This window comes from Bombyx mori, chromosome 15 (genome assembly GCF_030269925.1).
Source record: "Bombyx mori chromosome 15, ASM3026992v2".
NCBI classification, from domain to species: Eukaryota; Metazoa; Arthropoda; class Insecta; order Lepidoptera; family Bombycidae; genus Bombyx; species Bombyx mori.
In genome coordinates this window covers 3,446,134-3,451,760 of record NC_085121.1, presented here as the reverse complement: position 1 = coordinate 3,451,760, position 5,627 = coordinate 3,446,134, and positions in this window count along the sequence as shown.

The following is a 5,627-nucleotide window of genomic DNA, read 5'->3' as shown; positions in this document are numbered from 1 at the left end:
GCGGGGTGGTGGTACCTACCCGTGCGGACTCCCAAGAGGTCCTACCACCAGTGATTAAGCAAATTATAATTTTGCGGGTTTGATTTTTATTACACGATGTTATTCCTTCACCGTGGAAGTCAATCGTGAACATTTGTTGAGTACGTATTTCATTAGAAAAATTGGTACCCGCCTGCGGGATTCGAACACCGGTGCATCGCTACACACGAATGCACCGGACGTCTTATCCTTTAGGCCACGACGCCTTCAAATGAAATGAAAATGATTAATTTGGGACGTTAATCAACTGGGATGAAATTAAATAAAATGAGATGATATGGAATGAAATATAATCTTAGTAAAATGGTGGTCATTTAAGTAGATTTTGATTAGATACTGATTTATCTTATCTTATATATACATATTTATTGCTTAGACGTTTGGACGAGCTCACAGCCTACCTGGTGTTAAGTGGTTACTGGAGCCCATAGTAATCTACAGCGTAAATGCGCCACACACCTTGAGATATAATTTCTAAGGTCTCAGTATAGTCACAACGGCTGCCCCACCCTTCAAACCGAAACGCATTACTGCTTCATGGCAGAAATAAGCTGGGTGGTGGTACCTACCCGTGCGGACCCACAAGAGGTCCTACCACCAGTAATTACGCAAATTATAATTTTGCGAGTTTGATTTTTATTACACGATGTTATTCGTTCACCGTGGAAGTCAATCGTAAACATTTGTTAAGTACGTATTTCATTAGAAAAATTGGTACCCGCCTGCGGGATTCAAACACCGGTGCATCGCTCATTGCTATATATAGTCTGAATCTCGGAAACGGCTCCAACGATTTTCATAAAATTTAATATACAGAAGATTTCGGGGGCGATAATTCGATCTAGCTACGATTTATTTTCAGAAAATGTTTTATTCGTGTTTTCAATAATCAACTTTATCGATAATCAACTTTATGACTCTTCCCGACATCTATTGGCGAATAATAATACTATTTCTCTTAATTGAGAGCAACTAACTGCGGTCATCATCTGGTTAAAATCTTATAAACGCTAAACGAAGTATAAAAACCACACAAAACCCATTCGTAAAAAAAGAAAATCGTATCGTAAATTGTAAAAGTAATTACGTCCGTTCCATTTGGTTGGAAACGACTCTATTGAGGCTTCATTGTCTCCGAATAGCTCCAAGGAGATGCACTTATCAATCCTTTAATGGATATAATAATATTATGTTCGTAATAACAGTAAAAATAGACTGGGATATTACGAATAGTTTCCAGTTAACGCCCATTGTAAAAGGAAACGTTTTTACATTGAATTCTAAATTAAAGTCACGTTCCTTCATACTAACGCTATACAATTACTATGTTATTACAAATTTATTTAGCTATGTATGCATGAGGTAGCGATAATAAAACAAGGTTTTTAAGGCGTAAGATATAATAATGATAGGTAGTAAAATGACAATGTGTTCGAAGTACAAATCAAACTAGAGGTCCCGCAGTAGTCGAAATTCGACTATAATTAATTGGAATTGTAAGTTTGTACACTATTATGATTCTATTTTATACGAATTCCGCCAAGACTACACTATAAAAAATATTAATAAAGACAAAAAATATTTAATCTATTCTCAATTTGACAACAGACGTCAAGAACAAAGTTTGACAATAAATAATAAGCATGCGTGTGTGTGTGTTAAATACATGGTATGTAGTATGTGTAATGTTTTCTTTATTGATTTAATGTATATTTATGCATTATTTAAAAAAAATATTAGCATTGTGCACTTCTTCTCTATACTCTCTATAAGTGTGGAAAATTTCATACCCCTCCGTCCGCGCAATTTTCGTAAAAAGGGATACAAAGTTTTTGCTTCACGTATTAATATATAGATAACGTAAGATATAATAATGATAGGTAGTAAAATGACAATGTTTTCGAAGTTTTTTTTTTTTTTTTATTGCCCTTGTAGGCAGACGTGCATACGGCCCACCTGATGGTGAGTGGTTACCGTCGCCCATGGACTTCAGCAATGCCAGGGGCAGAGCCAAGCCGCTGCCTATCGCTTAATACTCTCCACAAGCCTCTTTTAAAGAAGGACATGTCATAGCGCTCGGGAAACACCGTGGAGGGGAGCTCATTCCATAGCCGGATGGTACGTGGCAGAAAAGACCTCTGGAAACGCACTGTCGATGCCCGCAGTGGCTCCAGGTAGTATGGATGAACTCTACTCCGGTGGCGGGCGGTGCGATGGTAAAAACGAGATGCCGGTATCATCTCGAACAATTCCTCAGAGCACTCCCCATGGAACATTCGGTACAAAATACAGAGGGAACCGAAGTCCCTCCGCAGACCCAAAGGTTCCAAACGATCCGCGAGAATGGGATTATCGACGATTCGAACGGCCCTCCTCTGTATGGAGTCAAATGGAAGAAGCTGGTATTTGGGAGCCCCGGCCCAGAGATGGGAACAGTACTCCACGCGAGGCCGGACTTGTGCTTTATAAAGCAAAAGTCTTTGTCCAGGCGTGAAATACCGCTTCGCTCTGTTGAGGACTCCCAGCATTTTGGACGCCAACTTGGCTTTCATTCAGATAATAGAATATGGAAAAGAAGGTTACAACAGTAGCCTCTGTTGTGGGCTGTAAAAATTACGCATTACGAAAGATGAGACGATTTTCTTAAATACCTACATATGAGGCCGTCAGCGCAAAAGTGGCCGTGAAATTTCACCCTAATGGATTTGTAAGCATTGTTTTTGCGCGTATTGTTTTTGCCTACGGAGCAGTATAAAAGTAAAAAATTCAAGCCTCGTTATCTCTATATTAACTATGGCAAGCTTAGGCCACTTTTGCGCTGACGCCCTCATATATCCAAGTACAAGCTCGTCTTTCATACAAGTTTTACTGGTGGTAGGACCTCTTGTGACTCCGCGCGGGTAGGTACCACCACCCTGCCTATTTCTGCCGTGAAGCAGTAATGCGTTTCGGTTTGAAGGGCGGGGCAGCCATTGTAACTATACTGAGACCTTAGAACTTATATCTCATGGTGAGAGGCGCATTTACGTCGTAGACGTCTATGGGCTCCAGTAACTTACTTACACTTAACACCAGGTGGGCTCACAGCCCACCTGGTCCACCCATCTAAGAAATAAAAAACCTCGTCCACCCATCTAAGCAATAAAAAAAAGAGTTTTGTTCATCAATCATCATCATATTTATCTCGAACCCCAGCAAGTAACATTACATTTATTATTAGCCATAAACTTAAATTTACGTTAGGGTTATATTTACGTTTTTTACATGTTTTTTCTCTACCTATTCGTTGGTAGCTTAAGAGGCTATTCAAACTATTCACGGACTAGTAGATGAGCCCATGGCCTCAAGCTGAGAGAATTATTTAGTTTCATTTGAAATTGAAAATGCCGGTCCGCCTGAGTCCTAACGATTAAAAATCTTTTAACGATTGGCATTAGTTGATTAAGGAATAATTTTGAATCATCATCATCATCAGCCTTTATCTGCCCACTGCTGGACATAGGCCTTCCCCAATGCCTTCCAAATAATGCGGTCCTCCGCCTTCCGCATCTAACGACTTCCCGCAACAATTTTGAATGTGTAGTTATAATAACAATAATAAGCCTTTTATTTCCTACTAAATAATTTAACAGTTACTAGCTGACCCGGCAGACTTCGTAGTGCCTCAATCGATAAATAAAAGACCTAAACTTTTGTATAAAATAAACTTAAAACAAACAAAAGGAATCCGTCCGACGGGGGAAACGTCAAAGGAAAAACAAAATTGTTATTTTTATTTAATTCCGAGCATTTTCATATTTATCTACCTTTTAAACCTTCTGTGGACTTCCACAAATAATTCAAGACCAAAATTAGCCAAATCGGTCCAGCCGTCTCGAGTTTTAGCGAGACTAACGTACAGCAATTCATTTTTATATATAGAGATTAAAGATTAACAAGCATGATCACTTAACTAATTTAATATACTTTGGTAGTTTTATGTAGAATCCCGTATTGGGTAAAGGCTCCCTCCAATGATGCCCAATTGTCTATGTCCTGTGCGATCTTTTTCCAGTTTGGACCGGCTGTCCTTATAATCTCATCTTCCCAACGAGTCAGTGGTCTACCTCTGTTCCTTTTACCTAGTGGGCCTCTCCAAAATGTTATTTTTATGGTCCATCTCTCATCCTTAAGACTCGCAAATGTGTAGTTATCGATACATACAATACAATAAATAAATACGCATATTGTCTTTTAATAGATTATCGGAAAGCCCGAAAAATTTCAATAGCACTCGGTTGAAGGTGGAGTCGATAGCGGAGACGTAGCTGAAGATTATCTGTTGTATAATAACACAGAAAGTAGGGGGAGTGTTTGAATAATGTTGCTCGAAAAATATTTGTATAAGGAATAATTTTGTTTGAAGAACGCGATGGAATTTTCTTAGTAATATTATGAAATTATGTTTATGAAATAATTGTTCTCGTATACATTAATGTTTGAATTGCAAATGAAGGTAGGTAGTAGAGTCTTCAGTTAACATAATGAATAACGTAGCTTTTGAATTTTATTAGTAACTTTTTTATTTTATTCCTTTCTTTTATTTTATTTTCTTACGAATGAAGGATTACTGGTGGCTCGGAGGCCTCTGGAGTTTCACCAGGACAGGTGGGTGAGCAGAGGCTCAGCCAGGAGGGGTGGGACTAGCTAACAGTTGCCCGAGCGCCTCCAAAGGAGATCTAACAACTCAAGGGCCGCCCATGCAGATTTTTTTTAATTAAATAAATTTTTAGTAGACCATCTCCTTTAGTTTGAAGTTTGATAATATAATCAGCTAATTTATTGAAAGCATTGTTCGTATTATTTGATTGAGTTGCGTTTTTCTCAAAACTGTTTGGGGTTCTGCAAACCTGCAAAATGATATTGGGAACACAGTGTAAACAATAATTTGGTGTTTCATTGCAATTAAACGCGCTATATACCTATATAGTAGATATTTACTTATTAAGCATTTGGTATTTGCTAAAGTGCTCAAGTGTGGGTGGGAATAAAAAGCAAAAACCCTAGTCGTGTCTTCTCCGCGTTAAAAAAAAATCCAAAACCTTGAGTAAATTTCCATCTTGGCAGAGGGACTTTATTTTATTACATCATGTCTTGTTCCATTTTATTTCCTTTCAATTTCCATTTCATACTTAATATACTTCAGAAGAATCTACTTTATTTAATTCCGTGCCATCTCACATTTCAAAGTAAGCATACTAATAGAGTTAAGTATCCAAAAAGCATAATTTAATAAATAAAAATATATTGCCCTTATAGGCAGACGAGCATACGGCTTACTTGATGGTGAATGATTACCGTCGCCCATGGACTTCAGTTCTTCAGTCTTCCATAATGATACCATAATGTCAATAAATGATGATTTAGTTAATAACCTTAATTATGTCAACAATGGCATTGCAGGAATCCATTTACCGTAATAAAAAAAAAACACGAGGAACTAGAATGACAACACTATTACTTCGAGTTTTTTTTTAAATGTTTGAATTGGAAATCTTGCATCAGAGAATATCCTTTAGTTTGATTTGAAGCTAAATAAAAAATCAGCA